Source organism: Trematomus bernacchii, unplaced genomic scaffold, assembly GCF_902827165.1.
Source record: "Trematomus bernacchii unplaced genomic scaffold, fTreBer1.1, whole genome shotgun sequence".
Taxonomy (NCBI): Eukaryota; Metazoa; Chordata; class Actinopteri; order Perciformes; family Nototheniidae; genus Trematomus; species Trematomus bernacchii.
In genome coordinates, this window is record NW_022987641.1 from 127,768 (window position 1) to 139,847 (window position 12,080).

The 12,080-nt window shown below is 39.3% G+C and overlaps 3 non-coding genes across 3 annotated transcripts; all 3 read right to left on the reverse strand.

Annotated features, from left to right (window-relative positions):
* Positions 1-5,485: 5,485 nt before the first annotated feature.
* trnak-cuu lies at positions 5,486-5,558 on the reverse strand. The gene has a single exon. It is a non-coding gene; the product is annotated as a tRNA-Lys (tRNA).
* Positions 5,559-5,809: 251 nt separating this feature from the next.
* trnak-cuu lies at positions 5,810-5,882 on the reverse strand. Its single transcript has one exon. It is a non-coding gene; the product is annotated as a tRNA-Lys (tRNA).
* A 310-nt stretch (positions 5,883-6,192) lies between these two features.
* Positions 6,193-6,265, reverse strand: trnak-cuu. The gene has a single exon. It is a non-coding gene; the product is annotated as a tRNA-Lys (tRNA).
* Positions 6,266-12,080: the final 5,815 nt, after the last annotated feature.

Genomic DNA, 12,080 nt, shown 5'->3' on the forward strand with positions numbered 1-12,080 from the left:
AGCTCCGCCTCCTCTTCTTTCTTTTTTTTCAAGCTAAGGACCCAAGATCCGCGTTTCTCTAACAGGGCTTCAAAAGAGGGGTATGAGCAGTATGAGGGATTGCTACAATGGGTGATCTGTTTGGTATTTTGAAAAAAAAACTTCACAGACATGTTTTATATAGGTATGGCCCTACAATATATGTTTCAAATATAGCATGATAGGTCCACTTTAAACTACATCATAACTAACTTATAATGCATTCATAACCTTACAATCCTCTTGTTATTTTATGTTATGGCCCAAAAACACATCACACCACATATTTAAGTAAAACATTTTATTAAATTCACTCATTATATTCCCTGTAGTGAAGACAGTGGATAATGATGTTATCTGACTATAATAGACTTAATAGACTTACAATTATTGTTACAGTGGATGAAGGGGGTGGGGGGGGGGGGTGTCTAAAGTCAAAGATGAATCTTGATTGGGCCAAATTTGACCCCGAGTCAACCAAAACAATTCTGCTGGGTCTCCCCAGACCCCAACACCAAATTATACACTTTCTTTTAGAGACCTTCAGACTTGGCTAACATTGTAAAAATGAGTTTTGTAGTGTTTATAAAGCTGTTAGAGGATATCATGAAGCCTTGTTCAGATACAAAGTTTAAGAACTCCTGATTGTTTTATATAGGCCATAGAGTTCACAATGACTTGTTCTGGTATATACAGTATGGACCCTTAGGGAGAAATCATTAAACATCATTTATTTCTTAAGAATTACAGCAAGTCCTGCTACGCACATAACGGGTGCATTATGAATGTTAGAGGTCCCCTCTTCATCAATATATCACAGGTCCCCTATCATCTTCCTCTTCATCAATACATCCCAGGTCTCAGATATATCCAGAGCCTGTCTCTGATTGGCTGAAACACCAAACAGATCATTGCAGCATTACCCATAATCCCCTCGGTTTCAGCCCTGTTCCCAGAGTGCTGATTTTCTGTCTGGTACTTTAGATGAAAATAAGGAGCCCCTCCCCACGCCCCTCTGAGAGATATTTGCTTACCCTAACCCTAACCCTAACAATCATCTAAACTTTATATTGATCATAACAACACATTTTGACAAACTTTCAAACCTCTCTCAAGGCTGACTTGATTAGAACATTGCTTCAATGAACATGTTCTTTAACGTATCTGTAGTCAGTCGGTTGGTCAGAACCAAAGTTTTAAACAAAACTCATTGTTATTTTTAAGAGGGGGTCGAGGGTTGAACTGACTTGTTAGGAATCAATACATGAACCCCCAGGGGGAAATCATTCATCATAATGTATTTCTGATTAATGAGAGCAAGTTATGCTATGCTCAATAAAGAGTATGCAACCATATATTACTATTATAAATGTTAACTTAAAATGGGCAGACACTATGCATTGTAATTAATCTACTACATTGTGCTGTGTCACGTTACACATTTTAATCTGCCTTTAATGTTGATGTTCACTCATAACACTGCATGGATCACTTGAACAGCCATGGTGTAACCCTGAACATTAAGAGGTTTTCCAGTTCTGCAAGTGAGTGTTTCTTGTCTGTAGATCTTGTGAGAACTGTGTGCGCTCCCTCTACCTGTGCTGTCCTTTTCCTGTCAACTATGCACTCTTATATACAACCTTATGCATCTAATCACCAATCCTAAGTGTCTAGTGTTGGGGAAATAATTTCCAAGGCCCATAACTGTGACCCAGTTTATCAGTTCATGCTGTCCTGACTGAGCTCAGGCACCTGCTGTGCTCTCAGTGCTCTGTTTCCCTGTTCCTGCCTGTTGGATCAGCTGATAGAGGTGTTATGGTTCTCTGTTCCTGCCTGTTGGATCAGCTGATAGAGGTGTTATGGTTCTATGTTCCTGCCTGTTGGATCAGCTGATAGAGGTGTTATAATTATATGTTCCTGCCTGTTGGATCAGCTGATAGAGGTGTGTTGTAGCAAACACTGTTGGATGGTTGGCTTAAAGCCCCCCCTCCGCTACGCGCCGTTCGTTAGATGAGGCTGGTTCTATTTAATAAAGAAAGGGATTCAAAACACCGGAATAAAGGTTATAACAATAATCTGATTTTACTGGTAAGAAACAAAACACGTATACAAGTTTTACAGAGTACTCCGGACTTCAGGTTTCTACTGCTGTGCGATACAGGTATCGGGACCAGCCAGTCAGAAACAGGAAGCATTTTGCATGAATAAACAACAGTATTCATAGAAATTTTTTGGGCGGAGATGTGTTGACTCTTCCATCCCATTTTACTCCGAAGCGAATCAGAGAGTCCGTGGGGAGGAGCTGTGTGAGCTGCTCACTCCCCCAGGTGTTTTTACTGGTTGGATTCACTTCTGGTCGGGTCCAATACAGCGAATCAGAGTTCTGAGAAAAAGTATGTTTTCTTCTGAGATTCGGAAGTTCACAAGGGCAGAGTCAATCTTATCTCTGCACCGATATTCACTCCCTTACTTTCCCAAGGAATATTTCACACAAACTATTCTTTCCCAGACAACCAAACATTGTGCACAGATATATTGATGCCCAGAAAGAACCTTGAAAAGAATATGTGTGTGTGCTGGTGGGAGGAGGTGTATGTGTGTGTAACAGGATCTCTGGGTCAGTGAGTTGTAAATGAGAATACACTATGTATATATGTGATTACTTAAAACAGTTCAAGCAATACATGTTCACTAAAATACAATTCAAAATAATACATGTTTACTTCAATACAGTTTAGAACCATATCTGTTTACTTTAGGTGTTATGATTCTATGTTCCTGCCTGTTGGATCAGCTGATAGAGGTGTTATGATTCTCTGTTCCTGCCTGTTGGATCAGCTGATAGAGGTGTTATGGTTCTATGTTCCTGCCTGTTGGCGTCAGCTGATAGAGGTGTTATGATTCTATCTTGTTATGCTCAATGTTGATTATTCTCTCTGAACTAGCTAAATACATGGGTCTTCAGATTTGATTGTGGCATCTCAACCGTGTGGTCAACTCGTGGCCCGTGACATGCCTTGTGAATTCTCCGGCCGAAGCTCCAAATAAACCGTGTTTGCCATCAAAGCTCCAGCTCTCCTCGTGTCTCTCTTTGAGTCCTGACTCCAATTGCTTCAGAAGTTTCCCCCACATCTAGAATAATACTGCATATATCTATCATAATAATATGACATGCCAACAATTAACATAAATATCTCCTACAGTAAAGTTCTAGTAATATATGACTTTATATTATATATTGAAAACTGTGAGTGTAGCTTCTTTGTGGAAATGCTATGGAAACACTACTATTGATTTCTCCACCATACTAAACAAGTATACTTTTATTAAGGCTTTACATTAGTATTTTCTTCCATAGTTCAAGTCATTTTAGCTTGTTGTGGTTTTAAGTATATCTGCATGTGCATTTCAGTACATAATGTATTTACATGAAATATTAATCATATTAATATTACGTAACACTGCCATCTTGTTCTAAAACATGTTAGACTTCCTACTAATCAAATACAAAATACATACAAAATGTTTTCATCTATCTGTGTATGTGTTCATTCTTTGTTTGTTAGTGTGTTTGGTTGTGTGTGTCCTGCAGTGAGTATATTTAATGGTGCAAGAAAAATACTGGACCCAAAACAACCAGCTGTCCCATTGAATCTAAACCTTTATTTAAAGGAACCTTTCATTCGTATGCACAAATGTGTTGGATCGCATCCAGTGATCACCGTGATTCCTTCTCTCTTTTATAATGTGTTACGCCCAATCAGGAAACACTTTGAGTGATCGGCATTGCAGTACTGTTTCTTGGCTAGAAGCGGTCTCTAATACAACAACGCCCACGAATGGCTCTAGCCTGGAGTTTGGCATTTTGGCTATAGATATGTTTTTTTGATAGGTTACACAAGGGTGGAGCAGATTGCTGAACGACACATTTTGAGTCAACCAAAATGTAACAACTAGCTTTCATGAACCAGAAACACACTTTAAAAGTGTCAAAGTTATAGGATGGTTATGCTTTTACAAGAGCCAGTACTTAATTGATTAACATTTATTGGTGAATTGGTTTGACAAGAGATAGGAAAGAGAAGAAGAAGGGGCTGGACACACTCAATGACCATCACAGATATATTTTACTGTGAGGTCAAAACGCAGACCAAAGTCCCTGTGCCTAATCCAGGTAAGGTTTCTCTTGTCTTCATGCCCACTCGTTCTTGATAACGGACATCTCAAAGCATTGACAAATTAACTAAAAACGGCCTGAATAGCTGCAGCTGAGTTATTTTTTTCTTTTCTTTTGTTGGACAAACTGATGATACAACCCAGTCTCACGGCATTTCGTGTTATTGTCACGAAATTAATTGAATCTATTTATTCGTGTTCGCCAACACGATTTTCTCATTTTTTTTTAAAAGCAATGTATTTCTATCGGTAGTATGTTTCGTGCCTGCACCACGTCTTTTTGTCCAGTCGGGTCTTGGAAGACCGGAAGCTGTGGGGTTCATAAAAACATTTTCTTACTCAATATCTTACCCTAAGCCTAACCCTATCCCTTTTATTTTAAATTGTATAATGTCGGAGTTTTTTTGAAAAAAATACAGATTGCAGTATTCTGAGGCTCTGAGCCCCATTTCTTTTAAATCTGTTTTTCCTTCTAATTTGTTATTATTTACATTGCTTTTAAAATCGTTCTGTGTGACACGAAAAAAATGGGGAAATCGTGTTGGTGAACACAAATCAATAGATTAATTTTGTGACTATAACACGAAATGCCGTGAGACTGTGTTGGATGATATGGCTTGTTAACTGATTGTTTATTTTGAATTTAAGATAGACACATGATTACATAGTTCTAATAGTTATTTTACCGTATTTTCCGGACTATAAATTGCAGTTTTTTTACCTGTCTGGCTGTTCCTGCGACTTATAATCCGAAGCGATTTATATATTGAATTTTGTCTGACTGCGTTCAAATTCTGGCCAATAGATGCCACAATATACAATCGTGATAACTGAAAACTGCTGTACCACCGAAGAAGAAAAAAGTCACGGCAACTGGGAGGATGCATCACGTAACTTTCCAGGATGTTGTGGGACGGATCGACACGCTCTTATTATACATCCATGATCGACACAGCATGGACTTCAGTGACGACCGACACCATCCTGTCGTGATTCAGTCGGTCTAATCGGAGCTGATTCTGGTGGAGAGTCTGACGACAGGACAGGACATGCTGCTTCATCGACACCGGAGTTGGCAGAAGTGTTAAACAATCCGAAACACCCTTCTCTAGGCTTTCTCATTTTGCCCTAGAGTTTGATTGAAGGGCAATCCGAAACACCCTTCTCTAGGCTTTCTCGTTTTGCCCTAGTTCTGCCGTGTTCACATTTAGCCAAACCTGGAGGTGAGAGGTGAGAGGTTTTGAAACAACTGGTCTGATTGGTCTAGGATTAAGACACCCTAAAACACTACAGCCCAACGTGGGGCTCGAACCCACGACCCTGAGATTAAGAGTCTAATGCTATACCGACTGAGCTAGCCGGGCTAACCACAATGCTAAAATAGGCCAAAGTTTTGAATTTCAGATGGAAGGGCCGATTACATACCGCTTACAAAAAAAGGGGTACAGAGTTTGAATGAAGGGCAATCCGAAAGACCCTTCTCTAAGCTTTTTCGTTTTGCCCTAGTTCTGCCGTGTTCACATTTACTCAATGAACCAAACCTGGAGGTGAAAGGTTCAAGGTATCGAAACAACTGGTCTGAATGATCTAGGATTAAGACACCCTAAAACACTACAGCCCAATGTGGGGCTCGAACCCACGACCCTGAGATTAAGAGTCTCATGCTCTACCGACTGAGCTAGCCGGGCTAACAACAATACTAAAATAGGCCAAAGTTTTGAATTTCAGATGGATCGGCCGATTACTTTCCGCTTGCAAAAAAAAGGGGTACAGAGTTTGAATGAAGGACAATCCGAAACACCCTTCTCTAGGCTTTCTCATTTTGCCCTAGAGTTTGATTGAAGGGCAATCCGAAACACCCTTCTCTAGGCTTTTTCGTTTTGCCCTAGTTCTGCCGTGTTCACATTTACTCAATGAACCAAACCTGGAGGTGAAAGGTTCAAGGTATCGAAACAACTGGTCTGAATGATCTAGGATTAAGACACCCTAAAACACTACAGCCCAACGTGGGGCTCGAACCCACGACCCTGAAATTAAGAGTCTCATGCTCTACCGACTGAGCTAGCCTGGCTAACAACAATACTAAAATAGGCCAAAGTTTTGAATTTCAGATGGATTGGCCGATTACTTTCCGCTTGCAAAAAAAGTGGTACAGAGTTTGAATGAAGGACAATCCGAAACACCATGACAGAGCAAGTTTCTTTCTTCTGATCTCCAGAGGTGTCTCTCCTGCTTCTATCAGAACTGCATTGATAGGGGATGACTTTATCGCTCCAATACACAACCGCAATGCTTTATATTGTATTCTATCAATTTTTAAAAGCGATGTTTTTGCTGCTGCTCCATACACTATACAACCATAGTCTATTGTGGACCTCATAATTGATCTGTAAATGTCTATTAATGCTTGTTTGTCTGCGCCCCAGTTGCATCCAGCTACAGCTCGCAATAAATGTAATACTTTTTTGCATTTTGTTTCCACTTGTTTAATATGCATTTTCCATGTATATTTGCTATCAAACCACAGTCCTAGGTATTTGAACTCATTCACCTTTGTCATTGGACAATCATATAGTGTTAGCTGTTGGCCATCAATCTTGCGTTTCTTTGTAAATACCATGTAGCATGACTTGCTTTCTAACATTTTGACTCCCCAGTTATATGACCACCTCTCCACTTTTTTAATCGCTCTAGCTATATTCTCCATTACGTATGGGGCATTTCTTCCCCTCATCCAAATAGCCCCATCATCTGCGTATAGAGCCGATTGAATGCATGTGTCTAAACCAAGCGGCAAACTCTGGGGAAGAGCCGGGACGCCAATACGGAAGTGCCACAAACTGCAGTTCATATATTGGCCGATAGGCGATGACTGCAGAAAGGAGCAATTTCCATAGACCCCCATGTTAAAATGCCCAATTTCACAGCAGAAAAAAAACGTTTCTAGCCCTGGCTGCAATACATTTTATTATGTATATAGTTAGATTCCACCTTCATGATTATGGATCTGTGAGTGAATTGTTTTCTAACATGACCCTTTTATTTATATTAGGTCTTAAAGTTTTTGCATAAATTAGGGCGTGGTCACATTGAGTGACAGCTCTGTCAAGTGACTGCTGCTGTTAGCTTCTTGTCTCTCTGCTAGCTGCTCCGTCCGTGAAGCTACAGGGACTCTGCCTGCCCAGTTCATCCAGGGAACACAACTTGACCCCGGCCGTGTTTGTTTGTTCTTCATGCTTATATATCGGACTATTGTGACTCGCTCTGCGGTTAAAACAGACGGTGCATGAATGCCGTTTTACAGTAAGTGAAATTCGAGTACTTATGTGTTTATGATTTTAATCAGCTACGTAATGAATGTTAAGGCTTGGGTTAGCGTGTAAGCGAGTGGTAGCTACATCGGTGCTAACGATGCTAATCGTAGCCTCCAAGTTAACTTAAAACCATAGACCGTATATATAAAGGTTAAAACGAAATAGACAAGTGTTAAGTGGGATAATACTGGAGAACAAAAGGCTTCTGTTTGAGGTTGATAAAATAAGGTCATCCTTGTAACTTAGAGAGATATTTTATTATGTAGGTAGGAACTGTATGCATGCTAAGGTTAATTTAAATTGGCTATGCTCGAGTATGTAGACAAGCTAACGTCGAAGTAGTGTATGTGAAATCAACCTCACAATAAGATGTGTGTATATTACAATTATTAATGTCATATTTCAAGATGATTACTTAGATATTACAATATGGTTGGTTGAGCTGGAGTTCATTATTGAGCTTACACATTAACATCACAGTCATCTGAAGAACGAACCCAAACCTTGTTTTTATTAATTGCATTACCAAATTGGTATCAAATAAACAGTAAGCATTGGTAACACAACTTCCAAAGTTACAGTAAAATAAAAAGGACCCTGACTCGGACAATACACAATCCAACATGTTCAACAGAAGAGAATAAGTTATATTGTTTGTACACATGGTTCTTTACATATATATCTGTTTGTTTAAATTGTGCAGGTGATGCAGACAGGCTGGACCAGAGAGTGAGAGACAGAACTGGACTCCTCACAGCAGTGAACTTCAGCACAGGTACAAATACTCTTTTTTCATACTGTACAAAGAATCAAGAAAGATATTTGTTTAAATAAATGAAGTATTGACTTTAATACACTGATATACATTCCATTAAACAATACTAAATACTAGATCACCTACACATCAGTGAAGTTGAGGGTTTTTTCCATGCAAAGGGTTACATTTAGATGTTAACAAGCAATATGACTGTCAGCTTTCTAATTTAAGGTATTGAAGGCAAAGATATTTAACGCATAGTGAGAACTGCTATTTATCTCTCAATATTGTCTGTGAAAACGTGGTAAAAGTTATTCTTTCAGTGAGACAACAGAGCAAGCTTCTACAGTTGCACTAAGTTTTGATAACAGTTAAATATTATTTTGATAATAAAATACATTTCAATGTTGATGAATTTCATACTGTTCATTCATAATCTGATTGTCTTTGTAGCTCACTGTTGAAATAAAAAAAAACATTACAATTACAAAATAATTATATCTACAGCCCCTAAACACACAAACACACCTCTTTCATAAATAACACACTTGTTCTGCAATAATATGTTTTATGTTTCCTGTAATTTTTTTAGGAAAGGACATACCTGAAAGACACGACTCAGCATCTCCTCTTTCTCCGAGGCTCAAGAAAAACATCCAATAGGAAAATTAAAAGCTGATGTTATGAGATGTTAAGACCAGTACAGGACATTCACGAAGAAACAATTTTTATTGTGAAAACACAGTCAGCTGATCGAATGCACCTATTTCCACATCTACACTCCATCAGCTGATTATTTCTATTTGCCTCACTTTATGAGCTTCACAACATGTACCTTGTACCGCAGAGTTTGCAACGCAAATAAATGGGGCCAATCTTCAGTCGGATGTGAATGTGTAATCTAACATTTTCAGTAAGAATAATGGACAAAAGGAGTGTAAATTAAATGTATTGAAATGTGAACCAAAAGTTAATCAAACATGTTTTAAATAAAAAGCACATATGGACAGAAGGTGTAAACCTATTAAATGTATAAGTAAACACATTTAGTCAAATAAAGTGACAGACAAGGCCTGTGCAGGTGGTATCAGCTATGCATGGGCTTCTCCATCAGGTCTGATCCTCCTCACAGAGGAAACACCCTCAGTCCTCTCCAAACCAACAGACAGGACGTCCATCACACGGAGGTTTCTCCCTGAAGTCTCTGCAGCTCTCTGGACACCACGCTGTCTCAATCCGTCCACACTGAATATGAGAGGGGAAAAATGAAAATAATAAATGCTTTAGACAATAAGAAATATAAAAGTGAACCGTTGAGTTGCTCAGTTTTTTTAGATTGTCAATACTATTACTGTATAACTAATATCTCAGGTTAAGAGGCACCTTCAAATAAAGATTGGTCTTTAAATACATTTTGTCTTTTGAATTGTTTGTCTAAAGTCAAGGATCTAGAACTGGTACTTATAGTTTTAATGATACAGTCTGGTTATAATGCTGTTTGGAGGAGGCCTCACAGGTAAGAGCACTAACTAGCTATCATCACATGCACCTTAGCTTAACTTAAATGTATTAAACGTATAATTAAGTGATGGCAAAATATAAATAACTAATGTCATGCAAACATATTAATATTTGCTTGATTCCAGTGTTGCATTTAGCACATTGCATACAAACGTTAAGGGATTTTAAGATTCTGAAGTATTATGCTAAAAACTCAACTTAGATTATTATTTATAGTTTTGCTGAATAGTCTCATGTACCTTAGAAACGTACAATGCGACGGCAATGTGCAGATGGGGAGCATGTTAGCTTAGCTTGGTAGCTTGAGCTAGCTCTGGAACTTCCAGCCCGGAGGCAGCAGGTCCCGCCTCGGCTCCGCCTCTTTGCCCTTATTTGGAGCAGGCTGGAGCAGGCGGGAGTGGAACTCTGACGCCACTGTCGAGCCGTTAGTGGCCGACTCCGCCTACTAAGGGCTTCTCGGCAACTCTGCAGAATCCTATGGGTGACGTCACGGACCCTACGTCCATTTATATATACAGTCTATGGTCTAAACATGTAAATATATCATTAATCATGATGTTAAATAATATTGGACTGACTGCACTCCCTTGGGGGATACCATTTTCTATTTCAAAATAATTGGAAATATCTGCTCCAACCTTTACTCTATCTATCTGTCCTGTCTGTTAAAAAGGCCCTTACCCAATTGTACATTCTCCCTCCAATACCCATTCTACTCAATTTGATCAGTAACCCATCCCTCCACATAGAGTCATACGCCTTTTCAATGTCAAAGTACACTATTGCCATTATCTCTTTCATTTTCAATGTTTTTTCCACATCATTACTCACTCTTACTAAAGCATCTATTGTGGACCGCCCTTTACGAAATCCGCTCTGAAAACTACTCAGCAGCCCTTTCTGCTCCAGTACATGTGAGAGCCTACGGACAATGATCTTTTCCATCCATTTACATAGGTGTGTTGTAAGAGCTATTGGTCTGTAGTTACTAGGGTTAGCTGTATCTTTCCCTGGCTTATTGAATGGTAGCACGACTGCTGTTTTCCACAAACTTGGCATATCTCCTTCTCTCCAGATTTCATTGAAAAGACTCAGCACCATTGTCATAGTTTCCATAGGTAACTGTCTAAACATAGCATAACATAGCTGGTCTTGTCCTGGGGCTGTATATCCTGTACCTTGTAAGGCTATTTTGAGTTCTGACATTGTAAATTCCACATCAAGAGCTGACCTATTATCCTGTCTCTTCTCCTTCACGTTTTCATTCTCTGCTAGTAACTGCTGTTTTTGCTGCCTATGAATATCACTGAGATGTTCCCCGCTATGTACTGCTGCAAGTGTCCTTCCTAACATATCTGCCTTCTCTTTATCTGTCACTGCTGTCCTCTCCCCATCAACCAAAGCTGGAATTTTAATGGATTTCCTTTTCCCACTCATCCGCTTAAACATGGACCAGACATCACCTAATTTTACTCCTCTGCCAATGGTAGAACAAAATTCTCTCCATGTTCTCTTTTTTGTAGCAGCTGCCCTTTTCCTTTGAAACTCTATAACATTATTTTGTGTCATGTTTTTCTTTAATTCTCTAAATGCATTATTTCGCTCTTTAATAGCCCTGCTGCATTCCTCATTCCACCATGGCACCACTTTCTTCCTACCCTTGGTTGTTGTTTTGGGTATACTGTTCTCTGCTGCATTTAGAATATATTGCGTTATTTGGCTTGTAATTACCTCTATGCTTCCCTCTGATGTTAGCAGGTGTACCGACTCCTCACACCATATCCTACATTTCCCCCAATCAGCTTTAGCAAAGCACCACCTGGTTCTTTTTTTTTAAATTTTTTTTTACCTTTATTTAACCAGATTGGTCCCATTGAGATCATGGATCTCTTTTTCAAGGGAGACCTGCAGCATATAGGTTCCACATGAAACATAAAACAATAAAGGACATCATACATTATATTTACAGGATACATTTACATAGTTATAGACATTTACAAGTACCCATAGTATCAACGAGCATTTCATTTAGCCTAGCTTTAAAAACATGCAGAGGAATGAGATTGCTCAGTTTCAATTCTTGCTGAAGATTGTTCCAAGCAAGTGGAGCTGCGCACATAAAAGCTGTCTTACCTAAGACCAGGGGTGGACATGTTACGGCCCGCGGGCCACATCCGGCCCGTTGGCCGGCCTTGGCCGGCCCGTGTGAGGTTGATCATAAATTATAACATAATGAAAAAAAACAGCAACCTTTTCAAAAATAAAAGCAACACAGCTGTATTGCTTGCATGGCG